Genomic DNA, 22,009 nt, shown 5'->3' with positions numbered 1-22,009 from the left:
CGCTCGGCTATCGTGGCGCCTACAGAAATCTATTAAATAAAAATATTTCCAAAAAATACAACTAAATTACATCTAGGTAAATCTGAATAGCAATTTAAATATGCAAAAAAATGAAATAACTTTAAACCTTGCTGATGAACTATTCAACAGCAAAGGCGCCTAATTTGTTTCTATATATTATGGGTACGGCAAACCATTCACACAAAAGTTGTGCTTCACATTTTTAAGCTTTATAGAAAACTCAAATTGAATTTCACTTTAATGAAGTGTTTTTTTTTACTATTTCCCGTTTGCAAATATAAATAAATAAAGGAAAAGCGTATGTTCTAGAGTCTGTATTTTGAGATCAGGTTTTTCGATTTTGAATGTTTGGGGGGGAATTTAATTAAATTATAATTCTATCTTAATCAAATGAGACTTTTATGAAGATTACCTAACTATTCTTTATGACAAGCACAAAAAGACTTACAATTTTTAGAAGAAATATAACCTTCCAAATTCCAAATCTAATCCACTGAAAATGTGGTTAGGTCGGCCATGCTGGGGATTTAATGTCTTTTATTTCATCCATGGAAGAACGTGTGTTTATTCCATCCTTTCCTGACTGGGATCTGGGTTCGTACTTTCAATTATCATCCAAATTTGTTTGGTGAGACGGTAAGGTGTGTGATTAGGAAAAAATAATAGAAATAGCAGATATTCTAATCATGCTCGCATGGAATTGGTCAGGACATGGGTTCACCGCATAGAAGATGTCTGGACCAAGAAGGTGGCTGAATGTTGTCCGGCTAGAAACAAATGAAGTAGAGGTAAATATTGTACTAGATGAACGGGATAAACCTTAGCTGTTCCAGTGGTCAAATGTAGACACCATGGGCAAAAGATAACGGAAAATGGAATGAAAGGGGAGAGGCCTTAGCCCAAAATTTGAAAACTGATGTTTTCATTTTCTTTTATCAATAAAAATATAAGTATATTATTCTTTTTAATTCACTTTTTATTTAAGGCGCATCAACGTCTGAGGCCAATGGCGCCTCCAAGACGGTGTTCTTTCGTTACAGCGAGCTGTCAGGAACTCCTAGGAAGAGAACAGCAACAGGATTTGAACCCGGGATCTCCGTTTTTGAGTTGCTATTATTATTTCATCACATTTTCTTAAATTGTTTTTACGAAATAAAGGTTATTTTTACTACGAAGGTAGAGGAGATTTGCTTCGGTATTTTTCCCTTTAAATGTTGTTACGATTGTAAGGCGAGGACATGTCACCTGTACAATGAAACATGGAAAAATCCGAGTTTCAAAAAAAAACAACAAAATAGACTGACACAAAGTTTGGACTAATTCTTTTCGTGAAAAGTGACATTAAGGTGGGTATGGAGGCAAGCAAGAACTATAATAAACTAAAGACCAAATTATTTACCAACTAATAGCGCCCAAAAAAACATTTCCGAGTTTTTCCAACCTAACAAATTAAAGATTTTCAGATAAAAGCAACTACAAAAATACATCCGCCTGTAAAAACACCTATAAAAAATTAAAAATTACAACTTACGACATGCAATATGCTGGTTAACCAGGGAAATTTGCAGCATTATAGTTGAAAAGAAAAAAGAAAACCCTTTGACCTTCTCTACTTACTAGAGATTTGTTTTAAATTACCGGTGTAACTTTTAGTATACAGTTAGCACGGACCATAACTACAAAGAGGGACAATCAAGGCTGAGGTCAGCGAAATCTATGCAGCTGTAGGAAATTATTGTAATCAAGGCTGCGGTTCAAGTCATTTCCTTTGCAAACTAAAATTCTTCTAAAATTGTAGTGAAATTAATAGTTTACAGTATTTCTTTTTTCCCTACGGCCTGCAGACATTCAGATTTTGTTGTCCTTAAATATAGAAGTTAACGCACAGTGGGTGTTCATTTTGATCTAAGAATCAGTAAAAATGAAACCAAAAATAGAAAGAATGATTCCTAATAGTTAGAATAGAAGTCAATTAATTAATTACGTTTCGATACCCCTTTTTATGACCATCACAAAAGGTTACACTGCTTTGTTAAAAGAAAAACTTAATTATTCGACAAAAATGTAATTAATTTTACTATTTTCTATAACACATCAAATATCTTTTTTTTAGTTCTATGCCCTGCCCATAACTGGACAGTGTTCTCTCATTATAGATAACACTGTCCAGTTATGGGCAGTGAGCTTTAAAGTTAGAGAAAACCTAACAGCTGCAGCGGGCACCATCCCGAGTTCTCTATTACAACATTGTTTTGCTTTAATTTTAGATGAAATCGTTTTGACAAAGTTATACCTAAGAATCTCTCTCTCTGTTAAACATTAGCGAATTCTGGATTCCAACGCTGAGATCCTAGCTTCGAATCCAGCAGCTGGCCACCTAGATTTTCTCTACCTAGGAGCTTACTACAGCTTACTGCCAGTTGATACGCAGTGTTGTCTGTTAAGATAGTATACTGTCCGGAGGCACCGTTAATGCAATGAAAAAAGCTCTAGACGCCTCAGTTGTTGACACGCCCAAAGGTAATAGCAACAATAGTGATGGGGCGCTATTGACCGCCACAGTCGATGCGCCCGAAACTAATAATAACGCTACTTAAACCTTCGACCACCAAGAATGTGTACTCAACGCCCCAAGATTCTTTCTCAAGAAATTTCTTCTTTATTTCTTAGATTTACTTCATGACCTCCTAGCAGTCTAAGAAATGTAAAAAAAAGAAAAAAGAAACATGAAACCCAGGAACCCAATCCTGGGCGCCATATCATAACATTAATTTTACGGTCGTATTTTTGAAGAATTACATGTCATCCCTTTATTGAAAAAAATGTCTCATTTAAAAACTCATGATCGCTAATTATTACTTAATAAACGGTCATATGCAGTCCAGACTCTTTTTTTTTTATGCATAGGAATGAGAACTGTCGAATTCACCACACTTAAAATGGCTAATTTTAAGTATACAGTAAATCTCCAGAAGAAAGAAGAATTACGAGTTAAAAACACAAGTCAAATAATTGCTTATTTATTTTCACGCGAGGCTAACAACCAATTAGACGGAGGGGGCTCAATTATGCGAAGTATGCGCTCAATTATTAACATATTTTTTCTAAGAAATAAAAACTAAGTACACGTGGAGATTCGAACTGGCGATCTCCCGCTTACAAATGCACGCTTAATGACAAACACCCGCCCGAATTAGAGTTTAAATAATAAAACTAGTTTTGCTGAAGCGAATTTATATTGCTACACTGTAATTACAATTAAATTTTACATTGTAATAAATTCTTGCTTAATTTATGCCATACGTCGTGCATAAATTTCAATGAAATTACAGTATATTATTAACTGAGTATGGGTGTGACTAAGATAGCGCATTAGGTGGATGGGTACCATTTTGGAATACCTGTTTTTAATTAGATAGATAGATAGAAATTATTAATACAAGAAAATAGTCTAATATAGCGGGGTAATCAAAGGTTTCCCAGAAATTGAAAGCAAGTACTAAAATTGCCTGGAGGGGCCGAAAAGGTTAATTAGTTTGTTAGCATCTGGCTGCGTTGTTTGTCTTTTGGGTGCGACCGTAGACCGTATAGGCAATCTCATCACGATTTGTTATTCATTATTTTGGAAAATAAATTTCAAAGATAACTATAATCAGCCAAGATTATAAATAAAATGCTACAATTATGCATCACGTGATTCTACACATTTTTTTTGTATATACTGTTATGCTACTAAAAATGCATTATTCTGTTGGAACTCATTTTATGAATGTTAAATAGGAGGCGCCACGATAGTCAAGCGGTTAGAGGCTAGACCCGCAAAGCTATGATGTATTGCGGTACTAGTCTAGGCCTTGCATTTTATTTAATGTGTTAATATGAAGAATTTTGTAGTAAAGTATGTTTGCTAGTCGCCTCCGTCCACGACACCTAATTTGATGGTTGGACCTAAAGCCTGCCTGAAAAAATAGGCGTTACTTTACTCTAATTGTTTAATAGGCCTCTGTTGACCAAATCTGGAACGCCATTTTGTCGAAGTGGTAATAGCACAAAGAAAATTGCACCAATAGGATAAAGGATGAACATAATAGTTTTTTATTTGGAAAAAGGCAATTTTAGGGCACCCTGTTTTTCAAGACTGAACAGATTCTCTCAGATATACTCGCCTCTTAATTCTTAGATGGATTGTAAATTTTTAGGAGGTTTTTGCGGAAAAAATAGGGTAATAAATACACTGCTCCACAAAAAAAGTGGCGCACTTTAAAAATGCGTTATTTTTTTTTCTCTGTAACTTTTTTGTTCTACATTTTATTTTAGTTAGCAAATATAAGAAGTATAAAGTTACGGGAAGGCTAAAATAAAATAAAAAATGATTTAAAAGAAATGAAAACCTTTAATTTAACAAAAAAGTACTTCTCGGCAAAAAATAAATTTGAAAAAAAAATGTATTTCTTCCGATTAAAAAAAGAGAAAAAGAATTTTAGTAACGTGTATTGCTCGCATTATTGCATCTAATCTCCTCGGCATACTCCTTATTAAATTTCTCACGGAATCTTGTGTTAATTCCTCCCATATCTCCACCAGAGCACCTCGCAACTCTTCTAAGCTCCTGGGAGGATTATTTCTCCATCTTAATCGCCTACCCAGCTCATCCCAAAGATGTTCAATTGGATTTAAATCCGGGCTGCGTGCTGGCCACCTCAAAACACGAATGCTAGTGTCCTGTAGATATTGAACAACACAGGCGGTAGTGTGTGGTCGGGCATTATCTCGCATAAAAATAAAATTCTTCCCAATAAATGGTGCATAGGGTATCACATATTGCTGCAAAATTTCCCTCGCATACAAATCTGCATTCAAGATTGCCCTGTTGAACACGTGGAGCTCAGACTTAGCCTCCATAGAAATCCCAGCCATCACCAGTACTGAACCACCTCCGAATGGTAGTCTACCAGAAATATTGCACGGAGCGTAGCGCTCCCCAGGCCTTCGGTAAACTGGGTAAACCCATCAGGTGCATAGAGAGCAAAACGGGACTCGTCTGAAGTGAGAACGTTTCTCCAATCGTTCTCAGACCTGTTGCGGTGTTCCCTAGCGAACTCTAGACGGGCTCTCCGATGGTCTACGGTGAGCAATGATCCCGAGGCTTGCTTCCTAGAGCGTAAATTCATTTCAGCAAACCTTCTTCATACGGTTTCGGCACTGAGTCAAACTCCACGAACAGTAAGCAGTGTTTGAGCTGTTTCAGAAGCAGTTGATGTACGATTTCTAAGAGTGTGAATTCTGATAAATCGGTCATCAAATGCTTCTGTGGCTCTTGGTCGACCCGAACCTTGTCTGCGAGTGCAGAGGCCTGTCTCCTGGTAACAATGGATGGCTCTACGGACGGTGGTCTCAGGCAACCCTAACGTTCGAGCTGCGTACCGCTGACTCTGTCCATCCTCAACTAATGCAATAATACGGGCCACTTGCTCTGCTGTAATTCAGAGTTTGCAATGCTTTCAGCTTGAAAAAAGTCGAAACGCAACTGTAGAGGTCAATAAATTTATTTACTGTTGAGGTAAAGTTCATGTTGTTGTTTACACAAAAAGACCGAAGGGGATTTAACGAGGAATTGCTTCTCTATTTACAAGAAACTTTGAGCCTTGATTCGCTTAATTGTTCCCTGACAATTTATGAAAATAATTAAAACTAATAATCTTTGCCCAAAATGTGATAAAACAAAAAATAAACGCTTTTTTCAAAGTGCGCCACTTTTTTTGTGGAGCAGTTTATGAGGGCTGTAAAATTCAGATCATTAAAAAAAGTATAACTTCCAATCAAAAATTCAATTCAAATCTTGTTGGGTTTACCCAGACCATAGTAAACCATTTTGGTTCGAAATGCTGGTTCAAGTCTGAATGTTTTGTTTTTGATTACAAATGATTATAAATAATTCTCTGGATTGGGAAGACATAATGGCTCAAAGTCCAATTCGCTAATTCAACAGATTTATTTTTATAAAAATCATAATTATTCGATTTTTAATTAACGCTTCTTAAAATTTGTAGATTTTATTTTATTAATCTTTGTAATGTTGTAAACGGTTGAACCTAGTTTATTGTAATTTGTGAAACAAGTATATTATGTGTGTAGCAATGTTCATGTTGATTATAGTTTATAGTGGAACTAGCAGCATTGCAAACATATGTGGAGGTATTATATTGAACTGTGGTCAGGAGCAACCGACATTGCATTACGACCAGCAATTAGTCAGTTGGTGTTGGTGAACCAGAATTAAACGAAGAGCAGGCCATCCACATCTTGTACCATCTGCAGAGAGGGTGAGAGGGGGAGAGAATAAACTCTCTACGGGCCCAGGAACAATGTAACTACCCAGGAAAACCCATATAAAGGGTCCATGTTCATCCAACAGTGGTGCTTCAATAACGAATATCCTCATTCTGGACTAGAAGTGGGGGATAAAGTTGTGGGTCCAATCACAGACTGTATCCACACCCATTCTTTAAGTGAGAATAAAAGAGATAATTGGGTAAATATTTCTAATTTAGTTCTGTATTTTTCCAAATTAATTCATTTCATGAAAAAAAAAAAATTTAAAAATAGCCCAAGGGACCTGTGAAAAATCAGGGGATTGATTAATCGCCCTCCCTAGTGGTTTACTCGGCATTTTCTTCATTATAGATTAAAAATAATAATTCCCGAGGAAAGGATTAGCTGAGTGGTTAGCGAATACTGGATTCCAACACGAAGATCATGGGTTCAAATCCAGCTGCTAGCCCCATAGATTTTTCTCTTCCTAGAAGCTTCTTACAGCTCACTGATTAGTGAGAAATAGTGTTCTCTTTACGTACATCAAAGAGATTTAAGTAGTTTGGGGACTAACCAACCATTTAAAAAATAAAAAATTAAAATAAAAGCCCAAAATCGAAATCAACTTTTAAAAAAAAAGAGATATGAAAAGTTGTGATGTACAAAATATAATACTAAATATTGAACAGAGTGTTTCCACGACTCAGTCTACCCATTTAAAATCATAACGCTACGCTGTTCCTAGTAAGAGAAAGTCAAATAAATTTCAACTAAACAAAGTCTTGAAACAATTAAGACTTGACCTACCTTAATATAATTACATACTTCTAGTTCGCGCAGATGTTCCTAGGTGGGTCTGCAGTACACTTGGTAAACTGAAACGACCTCTCGTAAGTCTAGCATTGCATCGGCTAAAGAAGACATTCTTGTCTTACTTCTTACTTTTTTTTTATTTCTTACTCCCGAAGTGATTTGTGACCAAGTAGATCAGAGGCGTGGTATATATATATTACATAAAAAGAGTGTAAAATGTTACAGTAGAGGTTACCTTGCAGCGAACGGGTGGGTGGCTTTATTTCAAAACCGCACTACACCCGACGTACAGAGAGCGAGTACCCGGCGCACCATAGCGCTGGTGAAAGAAGCAGGCAGACACAGGTCAAGGGAGGATTGGGGGTGGCTAAGAAGGAGGGTGGCTTGAGGATAGGGCGTAACGCACACACATAAATACAACAAGAAGCACGGGGGGAAGTTATAGACTTGCGCATTTCCAACTAAAACGGGGGCCACAACCCGTTAGAAATACGTCGACGTCGGCCGACTAAGATAGGAGGTACGGTGGTAGATAATGTGGCCGTGGTCCCCGGTACAGTGGTGCAGTGTCCCAGTGTCCTATGTGATCTCTAACTTTTGAGAGAGTGTCCAAACTGGAGACTTTTCCCGTGTGCTCGCGCCCTTCATTTTTTATTTAAATTTTTTTTTTTTTTTTGGCTTTTCTTTTACTAAATTAAAGTCCTCAAAATCATCACCAAAAATCCAGTTTAAAAAACAAAACAGGGTGAAGACTTCAACTAAACATCAAAACTAACATGACTTCTGTAAGTCAATTTTTTTTATTAAAAAAATTCTTCAATTTATACCATATTTCTGGTATACTGAATTTCAATTCTCGCAAACATCAATGAGAAGTTAAAACAATTATAGCCCAAAACAAGATTATCAATTAGAACATCTGAAAATGAAAGGAAACTTGAAATATTGAACAGTAGAATTTATACCACTGATGCATTTAATGTGCAATGTTAACATTTAATGAGTTGTTATTGCATTATTAATTGCAGTAAATTTGATAATAAACATTTAATTTAAGGTGCGTCAACATCTAAGGTTATTAGCGCCCGGAGTTTTCTTTCAGTACACTGCCGGCTTCCGGGCAGTGTTCTCTCTTTACACTGTCCATCCCTGGACAATGAACTGTAAGAAGCTCCTAGGAAGAGAAAAGCTAAGAGCCAGCAGCTTATGAAAAATAAGTCTTATTAATTATATAAATTATAAAATGTTTTGATTTTTCGTTTTTTTTTTTATTCACGCATATTTTTCTTATTTCTGATTGGATTTTCACAAATCATCGGAGGCAATTCATCATTGGTCGTAACGTTTCCATTTACTACGCTTTATCACTTCATATTGAAAAATAAAATTCAACACCAAACGAATCCGAAACGTTATTCACTTCTCTATTTTCCATTTCTTTTAATAAATTCACTAGGATGGTCGAAATCATGAATGTTATGGAGCACGTTAATATATCTAATGCATAATAATAGATAAGCTGTTTGCACAATTAGTAAAATTCAGAGAAAATTTATTGATTAAAATGTGTAAAATCCGTAAAACGTAGTTGCAATGCGTTCTAATTATTAATAATAAGTGTCACAAAAAACATAACATGACGTAACACTAGCGAGAAAGAAGTCTTAAGGACTACAACCTAGGTCACAGATGGGCCCCTATCCCATCTGTGATGGAAAACCCTAACACCATCCAACTCTCGCATGGTTTAAACCTACCACTCTCTTTTCTAATCCATTAAAGACAAGTTTATGATGTGGACCCACCTAAGTGCCTAAGCACTCTCCGAGATAGTGTGCCACAAACGCTCCACAATCTTAGACTGTGCCAGCCGAATAACCTTCTTCAAGTCGAACAAGAGACGAGCCATAGGTGCATGTCCAGAAATCCTCTAAGTGGAGCATCATTAAAATCCTCAGCTAATTCCTACAACACTTAACAAACCCAGAAGGAAATCTTAGGCTTAAACTTAACTAGAACTGAGCGCAAGGTTTATTTGGTGCTATCTCATTTCCAATTCTATTAATCTCCTCCATTCTTTGATCCTAGCAGTTAAATAACTTGAGACTAACCGTCTACGAAGTATTGAAACCTCTGTCGCTAACCCATCTTTTCATTGCCCACGATTCCTTGGAAGGAATTATACCTAGTTTAAAGAGAATCTTCGAGAATTTACGAGGGGAAAGTTCCTCAAAAATCTGTAGGATTTCTGGTTTCCCAATTAGGATCAAAATCTTAATTTCAGGCCCTCTATTAGAACTTAAAAGAAATATAGATTTTGTTTTAATCCCACCGATTCCAATCTGTGAAGATTTTTGTTACATACTCTCAGAAAAAGTAAAAAATTAACTGTACTAGTCAGACATTATTATTTCAGTAAACAACATAATCAGTAATTGGAAAGATTTAACTATTTTAAATGCAATTACTATAATCTAATATTTACGTTTCTTTACCAAAATTAAATTCTAAATGAAAATATCATTCTTGTTTCTAGTGGATTTACAAAAATAAAAAATCTGCTTCAGGGCAGATCAGTAGAGAAATAAAATTGTATTATGCTATAAAAAACGTTGGAATACTAAAGAAACAGAAAAAAGATTCGAAACACCAAACTTTAGGGTCTAGTAAGTGAGAGAACCACAGTTCGAGTCTGGCGAGTAAAAAGAAAAATAATTAAAATAAAGTAACGCTTATTCTATTAGACGGGGGCTTTCATCCAACTACCGAACGAAGGCGACTAGCAAACATGCTTTACTACATATTCCTCAAATTAACCTATTAAATGAAATCTCTGGCCTAGACTGGGAATCGAACCCAGTACCACATTACATCTTAGCTTATTGGGTCTCCAACCAATCGGCTATCATGGTATCTGAATTTTGCGTGAAGCCACTTTTGATTTATTAGAAAAATGTTAATAGTAAAATATGAGCTTAACGTTCTCGGCACCTAATTTGGAAGGAGAACGCTCTCGCCTGAAAAAAATAGGCAATTACTTTAGTTAATATTACTTATATACCAAACTGCAACAATGAGCAACATAAATTTAATTCTATGTAAGCCTCAATGTAAACCCACCAAATTAATTTTCAACTAAAAAAGCGATTCATGATTACAATGCAGGATCTCCTTTTTCTATGCTGAAGAGACTGTCCAGTACGTACTAAAAAAGATATGCCTCAAAGAAGCGAAATTTCCTTCAGGACTTAAATTGAAGTTGTTTAAAATTTCCATTAATATCTCTATGAAGATTTCATAGATCCAATTAAATTTTGATTTGAGATGTTCTTTGTTTACCAAGAATGTCAACCAACAGCACGGAATACAGATAAGAAGTACGAAAGGAAACTAAACAACTGTGAACTGACGCTCCTAAACTTAGTAACAATGTGCTTAATTCTTTTCCTAATAATACTTGTTTACTGATTTAAGTGCAACTTTAGGTGGTTACTTGAAAGTCTATCTAATCTATTCCATAAATTAAGAATGCTTATCTTTATAGCACAGTTATAACTTAACAAAATCATAGCCAGCATTTACCTTTTCTTTCTCCTGTACTTGGTGGAAGAAGCAGCAATCAGATTTAAACTCTCTTAAAAGTAAAATTTCAAGCTTCTTGTAACTTCTATTGCAAGCAAGACTACTCCATAAAAACTACTGTCTGATAAGCCCCACGATTTATGCCTTGCTAAAAATAAGACCATGCATTAGAATGAAGTAAACTCACAGTTTGTAATTAATAAAAATTTCCTCAAACAAATGAACTGTTTTTCTTTGTTGTAAAGATAAGTAATATTATGCTATAATTTCATACAACAAAATAATTTACTTTAAAAAAGGCACTTTTGGTTTTAAATTGCTCTTTTTAGAAATACAAAATACAATTACTACCCTGGCTACCTTGATGGGAGGCTAAATTTCTATTAATGTCCCTAGATCCTGCGGTAACTTTGCTAATTAATATGGGCACTGGGATGACTAAATTTTTTTTTTATCACTTAATTTTATAATTAAGCTTTACTTTTTCTCGGCCCATGCGACCACGACAGGAAGTCTAAGCAATTAAATGCAAGCTTCATTTACAATTAGACAGAATCAACAAGTAAAAAAAAAAGGCGATATAAAGTTAACCTATAACCTGGCAATAAGAAATGATTAACTGCAAAATATAGATCTTGCCACAATCAATTAAAAAGAACCATAAAAATATGAAAATCAAAATAAAGACTTACGATTGAGATGATGTAAAATAAATCATTATGAAGATAGAAAAGGCCGAAATTGTTAGTACACAGCACACATGCATATTCCCACCCAAAGTAAGGTAATAATAATTGAAGTTAGATTATGCTAGGAGCGCTAGTCGTCCCAAAGACGGCTTTGATAACCTGCATCATTTTGGTGAAAACCGCGGAAAACCCTTTTTAGTACTATCGTTCTTCCGTGTAAACTTTGCGCAGAGTTTAATTGTAACCTTAAGAATCTTATATTTTAGGTGATACTAAAATTTAAAACAATACGTAAGTTAAAGTGATAAAAGGAGAACAAATAAATAAACTGAAATAATGCAACTAACAATCACCGAAGATGGGATAAGTATCTCTGGACAGTTCGTCAATAATCATGATTGTTGAGGTGATGGTAAGTGTGTTGGCTTTTATATGGTTATTAGGTTAGGCAGGGAGAAATGAAAGGGAGAACCAACCTCATCCTTAAGGAATTCCAGGGCCGGGCTGTATGATATTTACTATAGGTTGTGCAGAGATTTAGAACCCTTTCAATAACTGATTACTGTTCCTCGATATCAATCATCCATAAAAAAATTGATCTTCCCACATTATTTATGCAACATCATCAAGTATAACAACTCCATTGATGAGCCTCTCTTGGTTCCTAGGGAGGTGTTCTTTATTATCCTTTTTTTAGGTTCTTCTCGTTTCCCATCCTCGTCGCCTATCTGATCCTTAGGGATGGTGCTTATTTTAAATATTTGGTTACATTTATCTTTTAAAAATGTATCATCATATCTTCTGAGCCCATTGGAGTCTCCTTTTTTGCCCTACGTGCCCTTGGCCAAAGTTAACCAGGCGAATTAAGGATCAATAATTTTCTTATGTAGACGAGAGGTGGATTTCCAAATGCTTTTTTTAAAGTCCAAATTAGCAATTAGTGGCTGCTTAAGTTCTTTGTCCTATTTCAATAGCCACGTCATTGTCGACACTCTAATGTATTTGGGAGGGTAACTAGGGAAGTATCTCTGGCCGGTAGGTAGATGATTTCGATTCCATCTTGGGTACCTCCAAGTATCTCTAGGAAGAGAAACAGAAACTGACAGTCACCCACTTCCCAGTACCTAGGTCACCCATATTCTCACCACTTTTTCGAATTAAGAGAAGGTATCAATAAAATATTAACCCCAATTATTTAATTTCATAAATTGTTAGCATCCACAAGATATCTAAAATTAGGTAAGGTAAACATCAGAGATATGACATGAAAGATGTCTAGTAAATTTTGATTTTAATGATGACTACTCTGGAGAAATGTCTGGAAAAATTAGGTCACCGTAATATGGCGAGTATATTTTCTTGATCATATTTGTCAATTAAGTGAAAAATAAGAAACAAGAAAAACGTGAAGAGAAAGAAAAACTATAATAAAAATTTTGTTTTATAAAATGTACTTCTTGAATCAGTTTTATATCAGACTAGATTCTGAATTATATGGAGCTGAATAATTCCCATTAGTTGTAACACAATGCTCTGTGGTAAGGTGGATTACAATGCGGAGATCCTGGTTTAAATCCAGCAGCTTTCTTTCAGATTTTCTCATGCTAGGAATGTCTATAAAGAGAGTACACTGTCCAGTAGCTGGCAGAGGACTGAAAGAAAGATGCCGGGCGCTAATGACCTCTGATGACGCGCCTTAAATACCCCAATAAAATAAAATAAAATCATCTGGTATGAACACTCCCTGAACTATCTCTTACTGTTGTTCTCGACGTTTACTTCTGACTTAAAAGTTTTATTACAGATCTGATAACTTCAAAACAAGAATACTTAAATTAGAAAGTCTCTCGAGAAAGGAAACGAATCCCACATTAGAACTTCGCGCTTCGAGGCGTTTTTGCAAAGTTTTGGATTTCTTTGTAACATTTTTTTGGTTTTTAAATAGTTGGTTGTTTAAGTTTGTATTTTAATCTAACTCGGCCACGATAGCCGAACGGTTCTAGGCTAGACCCGCAAAGCTTAGATGTATTGCGGTACTAGTCTAGGCCTTGGATTCTATTTAATGTGTTAATATGAGGAATTTTGTAGTAAAGTTTGTTAGGCGGTTAGATGCTAGACCCGCAAAGCTAAGATGTATTGCGGTACTAGGCTAGGCTTTGTATTTTATTTAATGTGTTAATATGAGAGGATTTGTAGTAAAGTATGTTTGCTAGTCGCCTCCGTCCACGCCACCTAATTTGGTAGTTGGACCTAAAGCCTGCCTGAAAAAATAGGCGTTACTTTACTCTAAATGTTAAATAGACCACTGTTGACCAAATCTGGAACGCAATTTGTATCGAAGTGGTAATAACACCAATAGGATAAGGGATGGACAACATAGTTTTTTATTTTGAAAAAGGCAATTTTAGGGCACCCTGTTTTTCAAGACTGAACAGATTCTCTCAGATACAATCGCCTCTTAATTCTTAGATGGATTGTAAATTTTCAGGAGGTTTTTGCGGAAAAAATAGGGTTACTTTTCTTTACTTTATCCAATCAAAACACTGTGGTTTAAAACAAAACAAAAAAGAAAGACAAACCTTTCAAATGCTGTCTACTTTTTACAAATTATTGGCTTAACTTACCAATAAAATGGGTCGCCCACATTTGCAACACAAATTTAATGGACACCCTGTTCCATCACCACTATCACACCAAAAAAGAGAGGCAATAAATTATTACTGGCAGTGAAACTACTACAAAATACATTCTACTGCACCAATTGGTGATTCCAAGTTAATGGGCCAACCATCGCCACATTAGATTACATTTTATGTGCAATCAAACTAATCGGGCATAGCATTCAATTTATCAAAAGCTGTTATTCATCGTGCTAAACTTGATTTGAAGTTGTATAACCTGTAATTCCTATATTAATGGTAACTTTTTTGTTTTAATAATAACCCGTCGCAACTAGTGGCAGAACTATTATTTGGAGAGAAAATAAAAGAAGTGATAACCGCAAACATAAAGTTGCTTTAAAAATTAAAATAAAAAACATTGAGCTTCTGTAGCCTTTTCGATTCAGCCGCTTTTATCTCGTTCATCGTGGGGATTACGTTTTTACATTTTTACTCAATATAAAACAACCACGCCATAAAGTGTTTCGAAACTGAGTTGCCGTAGTTTTTTATTTAAAGTGTTTCACTTTTTCTTTTTTTTTATGGAAACAACTATTAAACCTGTATTAGCTCTCATTTTTATTTATCTACTTTTTTCCATAAAAATTTATGGTGTGGTTTATAAACGAGAAATAACATAGATCAGGAAAGGGATTATAGCTCAGTGGTTAGCATATACTGGAAACGCCACTTTACTAAATCGATTTTTCCAGCTTCAGAGAGTAGAAAAGCAAACATGTCGATCTGGAAATTTTATTTGAATTAAATTTTGGAAATGAGAATTTAAAATTTTTTTGGATGGGGGATTTTAGTGCTCACTGATGGGTATCAAACGTTCGATTAGAGCACACAGGTGCGTTCGCAATTCTGCGAAAGACTTTGTACTGGGGAGGATTCTATAGGTTGGATGTTAGAAGGTTTGGCGGACTACCAACAAGTATAACCAGCTATTTTTTTTTTTTTAGAAAGCTTAACTTCACAGCTAGGTTATACTGGGTCAAGCCTAAATAACACTAACCATAACCTCCCTCAAATACTCCACTACAAGCCACAAAGTACTCTCTGATGGTGGAAGGGCGTACAACTATTTGGGTTCAGTTGAAGAATAGTTGTCACAGTGCCAACTCCCAGCAAAACAAAACCAAACTCACATGTCCAGTGAAACTTTAACAAGACTAATTTATACCAACTGAGAGAGAGAGCGCTGCGGTTCTCCAGGGAAAAACTACAATCAAATGTTTCTGCCTCGCAAATAGGTGCGCTACTTTCTGAAGTATTACGTCTATTACCTCTGTTTATACGTAGCACCAATAATTCTAATCGATGGGAGGAGGGTGTTGGTCTAGTGGTCAAGGAGTGGCTTTGTGAGTGGGAGATCGCCAGTTCGAATCCCGCGTATGACTACTTTTTATTTGTTAGAAAAAATTGTTTATATTAAAGTATGAGCTCTCGTCCACGACACCTAATTGGTAGTTGGATGTTAAGCCCCGCCTGAAAAAGTAGGCGATTACTTAAGTATTTTATTTCTAATCGAGAATAAAGCAGCCCATTCTGGGTTCCCATTAAATGAGATTACTTTATATAATTAAAAATACATTACATTCTCACTAACACTGTGCCGGTTTGGACATTTGTAAATTATAGTGAAATGAGTAGATCAAAGACTTGTACAGGAAAATTCGATTAAGAAAAGAGAAAATGGGCCGATTTCCATCTAAAGTGCCAATTCAGTATGATGTTCGGTTTTACGAAATGTTAATAACGCGGAACAGTTAAATATGTGTTACGAAAACATAGTATGAAGTAGAATTCTACACCTAACAGACTAAGCTAACTCTGATAATGGATGTAAGTCCGGTAACGTTCAGGGATGCAATACGCATGCGCGCTTACAATAAACATTTTCTCAAATTAATTGTCAAAAAGTTTTTTTTGAAATGATACTGACAAAAAAAATAGTTCTAATTATTTATAAACTATTTTGCAAACATGAAACTTTTTATCGTTGAGTTTATCCAATTTTAATTGTGTACCTGACCGATTTCTGATCTACATTCATCATTAGAAGTTGATTTAATTTGTTTTGATTTTGAGAATTCTACTTCAACTATGTTTCTGTCTTATACTACTGAGACATCAAGTGTAGCGCGAGACGGTAAAGTAAGTAAAGCAGAAATCTCTGCAGCAAACTCACTAATATACCTCTGCTGATGGATGGAAGACCGAATCCGGTCAGGGATACAAGAAATATACGTGCTACAACGAATGGAAATCAAAGTTATGAATACTGTTGGTAAGAAATATATATCTGTTACACAATTTCGGAGTTTTCAAGTATAGTTTGAAGTAATCTAAGTGTGAGTTAGAAGCTGGAATTGTTCCAATCGCAGGGAAGTCCCAATTTACAGAAAATTGGGCCAATAGAAATATAGTTTTATAAAAACAAATGATTATTATTTTTTAAAAAGAGATAGAGAATATAATTGCAACTCTCTGGCACAAAAAAATGAACAACACAATCTTAACAAGATTTAACAAGAGAGCCGTTTATTAGATTACAACCTAGACTTAAGACCTCGCTTGGCATGTTGTTTTGTAGGAACAAACAGGAAATGGAAGATCTTAATAATTTGTAAAGCCATTTCCTCTGCAGACTGGCTGGAATAATAAGGAAACGGAACAAAGGGAAACAATGCAGGCCGTTCTATCTACGTAACAGTATACATATCTGGAAAGCGGATGCCAACCAACAAACTAGAATTGCTAAACTGCTTTAATCCGGTTAACCAATATTGCTGGATAATTTTGCCTGGTTACCACTGCTACTGTGACGGGGCGTATTACTGGAGGAATTTTGCTTGCAATTTTTGGCAAAAGCTGTATTTTGTTTTTCATTTTTTTGGTATAAGAAGTATTTTTTTTTAAATGATTTAAGGCGCGTCAACATCTAAGGTTATTGGCGCCCGGGGCTTTTTTTCAGTGCACTGCCGGCCTCCAAATAGTGTTCTCCCTTTCACTGTCCATCACCGGACAGTGAGCTGAAAGAAGCTCCTAGAAAGAGAAAATCTAAAGGTCAGCAGCTGGATTCGAACCCGGGACCTCCGCGTTGGAATCCAATACCCTGACCCCGCAGAGCTAATCCCTTCCCTAGCAGTATTTCTTCTAGTTCTTAGAACGTTCTTGCAGCGCAGATTCCTTCGAACATGTTGTTTATACTAGCAGAACATTCTTTTGTTTAGCTCTAATCCTACCTCTTGTTCTACCGCACAAATATGACCTTAGAAACAATATCTAATCAAGAAATGTTTGTTGGTTTTATTGGTAATCACTCTCTATTTCGAGGATGGAGTGATTCCTTAGGTCCGATTTTAAAGGAAATGTTCGAACTTCCTTTTTGTGAAAAAACGTGAAAAACAAAAAACATCGCTTTTCCGTTAGCCAAAAGATTTTGACCAAAATCCTGATTATTATGTATAAATACTTTATGTAAATGAAGTTAAGCTTCCGAAACTGCAAAATTAAAAAATTAATTTGTTTAACTTAATATATGATTTAAGGCGCGTCAACATCTAAGGTTATTGGCGCCCGGAGCTTTTTTCAGTGCACTGCCGGCCTCCGGACAGTGTTCTCTCGTTACAGACAACACTGTCGATCACCGGACAGTGAGCTGTAAGAAGCTCCTAGGAAGAGAAAATCTAAGGGTCAGCTGCTGGATTCGAACCCGGGACCTCCGCGTGGGAGTCCAGTATGCTAACCACATAGCTAATCCCTTCCCTTAATTTGTTTAACTTAGACGAAATAAAAACCATTATAATGGATTAATCAGAATTAATTAATTTCAGAATCAGAATTAATTAATTTCAGAATCAGAATTAATTAATTTCAGAATCAGAATCAATTTAAAAAAAAAACAAAGAAAATTGAATGCATCCAAATTGATTACCCTTCTCCTAGAGGAAGTTACATATAAAAATCACAATTCAAAATCAGTAAATTTATTAGTGCCAAGACCATTAATTTCACAGTCGATTAATTATATGTGCGCAGGCGCTTAGTTCGCGACTGTGATCAGTCAAATGATTTGAGTTCCGTTTAATGCGACACTGTTGCCAACCTAGGCAATGTTTGCCCAACCAAGCCGATGTACACGGGGATCGACTAACTCCCCCTCACCCCCACCATTAGTCCAATTAGTCCAATGGACCAAGAGGAAATAAATTATCCCACTAACAGCAATTTGACCACTTTCAAGGTCGTAATTAGTTTAGGGTAAAATTCTAGTGATTTTAGGGTTTGATTTAGGTTATAAAACAACTTTTTTGTGTGGTGGTGGAGAGTTGGGGGGTCATGGAGATTCAAGATCGAATCGAAGTATTCGTGAGAGCAGGAGGTTCATTTTACTAATCGATTATCGCTATTATTGCTGTCACGGAAAATATTACAGTAATCTCGATAATTGAATGCTTGAAAAAATAGGAATGATATTGCAGCATAAGGTTTAAGGATACTGCACCTTCTCTAAAAGGATGCGCAGATGTTCTACGCGTTTTAGATTCTCTAGATTTAGTTTTCATTTTGGAATCTGGACATTAGTATCTGAAGCTGTTTCAGTACGCTACCGATCTCTTGGACGGTGCTCTCTCTCTCTCTTTACAGGAAACTCGTCCATCCCCGGGATAGTAAGCTTAAGAAGCTCCTAGGAAAAAGAAAAAACAAACAAAGCTGGATTCGTTCTTGGGATTGCCCGCGATGGAAACCAGTAGACGCTAACCCAGTGATTCTCAACCACTGTGCCGCCGCGAAAGTTTTTGAAGTGTGCCACCAAATTTTAGAAATGCCTACAATGAAAATTATATATTAAATGTAGAAGACGATATGAGAGCAGCATTATCATTTATACGACCAAATATAAACACGAAATTATCAAAAAAACATCAAGCTCAAATTTCTCATTAAAAGTGTTCTTATTATTAACTTGTAATCAGTGGCGTAGCGCTTCAGGGAAGCAATGCTTTCGGGCCCCCTGAAGCCGGGGGCCCCTTTAAAAATGTATTTATTTACTATTTATATTATGAAAAATAATATATTTAATTAACTTTTTTTTGTTTATAAATATCGTTTAGAAGTATTTAAATATCGAATACATTCTATTATTTAAAATTAAATTATAACTGCAAAGCAACATTATTAAATAATCATGCACGTAATGTTAGTAGGGGTGGGGCCCCGTAGTTAGAATTTGCTTGTGGACCTAAAAAATCTAGTTACGCCACTGCTAGTAATTAATCCTTCAATAAACATGGAACTATTTTACACAGTGTATTATGGGATAAGTAAAATACTTTTAATCTTATTTATTTATTTATTTACTCTGTTTATGCCGGTGGGCATACAGAGGGAGTTGGCTACATATGGAGAATTACATAAAATAATACTTTTGTTATAGTTATACAAAATTAAAGTAAAAATAAAAATAAATTGAAATTAGAACACTTTCTTTACCTAACAAAATAGTAGTATGTTACTTATGTACATGAATTAAAACAAGTAAGCAAAAAACAGAAAAACAAGCAAAAAAGCAGAATTACAAATAAAGAGAAAGAGAGAGACAGGAGATTTCTTGAAGTTACAATAATAAACCAATAACAATAAGATAATAAAGAATTTCTTAACTTAAAACTTTCGGTACAAAACAAGTATATATCCTTTATTTTCCCTTCCGACGTATTAATAGAAAAACTTAATAATGAAATAAATTTATCGTAGTCTGGGGTTGCAGAAAAATGTTTTTCTAAATATTTAGCTCTGTGTGATGATGAGGCCGGGCAATTCATTAAAAAGTGAAATAAATCATTTGTAATTGGCAGAGAGGACAAAACTTATCTTATTGTTAAGTGTAGCGCCAAATTTTGAAAGTGTGCCGCGACAAAAACAAAAAGGTTTAGAATCACTGCGGTGAACCACTCGGGCTAATCCCCTCCATATCTGATTTTTATTAAAATAAATCTTAACCTTTATTGAATATCCAGAGATTATCTAAAGCGGAAATTGCACGAAGTATAGCCAATGTTGTAAGCCAGAAAAGCGTAGCTGGTAAGTTTATATTACGCGTCTCTCGTTAACTTCCTGTGTACATACGAGGGTCGTTTGAAAAGTCCGTGCAAAGTCAGAGAGATAGCACCACTGGCGCGTATCGAGGTTATGTTTAGTTAGTAGCAACTCTTGGAATAACACACACCAAGTTTCAGCCAGATCGGTCTATTTCTTTGTGTTTGGCATTCGTTTGAATCGAGGAAGTCGAGTGATTTTCAAAAAATGGACGAAAAAGAATTTCGTGTGTTGATTAAACACTACTTTATGAAAGGCAAAACGCCTCAGGAGACTAAAGAGAAGCTTGATAAACATTATGGTGACTCTGCACCTTCGATTAGAACAGTTTATAAGTGGTTTCAAAATTTTCGGAGAGGCCATATGGGCACAAGTGACGCTGAACGTTCTGGACGCCCTGTTGAGGTTACTACTCCAGAAATCATTGATAAAATCCATGATATGGTGATGGATGACAGAAGAGTGAAGGTGCGTGAGATTGCTAGTGCTGTGAGCATCTCGAATGAACGGGTACATAAAATTTCATCAACATTTGGACATGACAAAGCTATCCGCAAGATGGGTGCCGCGATTGCTCACGCTTGACCAAAAACGAAATCGTGTGAAGTGTTGCAAGAACGGTTTGCAGCTGTTCCAGAAGAATCCGCAGGACTTTAAGCGTCGTTTCGTCACTGTGGATGAAAATGGATACATCACTACACTCCTGAGACCAAAGAACAATCTAAACAATGGGTTACCAAGGGGGAATCTGCGCCAAAAAAGGCGAAGACCGTTCCATCGGCCGGAAAGATTATGGCGACTGTCTTTTGGGATTCGCAAGGAATAATCCTCATCGACTATCTGGAAAAGGGTAAAACTATTACAGGTGCATATTATTCATCGTTATTGGACCGTTTGAAAACCGAGCTGCAAGAAAAACGCCCACGATTGGCCCACAAAAAAGTCCTTTTTCTTCATTAAAATTAAAAATTAATGGAAATAGGGTTCCAACTCGTTTCACATCCCCCCTATTCTCCAGACTTGGCTCCCTCGGACTACTATTTGTTCCCCAATATGAAGAAATGGCTGGCGGAAGGGATCAACAAACTAGAGCAGCGTTGGACGAAGTGTATAAGCCTAAAAGGAGACTATGTTGAAAAATAAAAAAGGTTTACCCAAAAAAATTAAGTAGTTTTTATTTTTGCACGGACTTTTCAAACGACCCTCGTAATTATACTAAGGAAGTTACCAAAAAATGTCATTGAAAATCTGGTTAGGTTGGCAGTGCTGGAGAATATCATTGATTTTTTTTTTTTTTTTTTTGTATCCCTGACTGGTTTCGGACATAAATTCATCCATCATTAGAAGTTGTTGTTTAATCAGGTGAAGAAAATTCGTCTTTACTTATATATGCGAAACTGGACAAGGTTTCAATTTTAACATGCTTGCCACGACGGATGTAATCAACAATTAAAAGTTTCATGTTTACATAAAAGTTCGTAAATAATTACGAGCATTTTTTATTATAATTATTTAACAAAATTTTTGGCAGTTAATTTGAGAAAATGGACTGCAAACAAAAAAACTAAGGGGAGTTACGAGTTAAGGTCGTAGCGGATGAATGATTAAGTATGATGACGTCAAACTACTCGAGCTACTACGTAATTATTTATGAACAAATTCCACGGTTTGGGTAAATAGGCATTTCCTCCGGCGCCATTAAATTCAACTAAGTACACAAACTGTTCAGTTATTTTGCGAAATTCAACTACGCATAAACATGTATGTTACGTATGAGACGTAAATTCTCATAAAAACATTTAACTCAATTATCACCGAGATTAT

The 22,009-nt window shown here is 35.7% G+C and overlaps 2 protein-coding genes across 8 annotated transcripts in view; one reads left to right on the top strand and one right to left on the bottom strand.

Moving 5' to 3' along the window:
* Window positions 1–22,009, bottom strand: part of LOC141453470 (uncharacterized) — a 337,574-nt gene that overhangs the window by 29,731 nt on the left and 285,834 nt on the right. The window lies entirely within an intron of this gene.
* The window catches only part of LOC141453471 (uncharacterized), a 291,215-nt gene continuing 276,640 nt past the window's right edge, over window positions 7,435–22,009 (top strand). Inside the window, exon 1 of one of the 4 annotated variants that reach the window (XM_074126767.1) lies at window positions 7,435–7,931. The gene's annotated coding sequence lies outside the window, so the exon portion shown is untranslated. Of the gene's footprint in view, window positions 7,932–11,583; window positions 11,830–22,009 lie in introns of those variants that run through there. The other 3 variants (XM_074126774.1, XM_074126769.1, XM_074126776.1) reach the window with 3 other exon arrangements.

Source organism: Rhodnius prolixus, unplaced genomic scaffold, assembly GCF_049639745.1.
Source record: "Rhodnius prolixus isolate KJV_2025 unplaced genomic scaffold, Rpr scaffold_3, whole genome shotgun sequence".
In the NCBI taxonomy this organism is placed as follows: Eukaryota; Metazoa; Arthropoda; class Insecta; order Hemiptera; family Reduviidae; genus Rhodnius; species Rhodnius prolixus.
The sequence above is the reverse complement of the archived record's forward strand: the minus strand, read 5'-3'. Positions and strand labels throughout refer to the sequence as shown.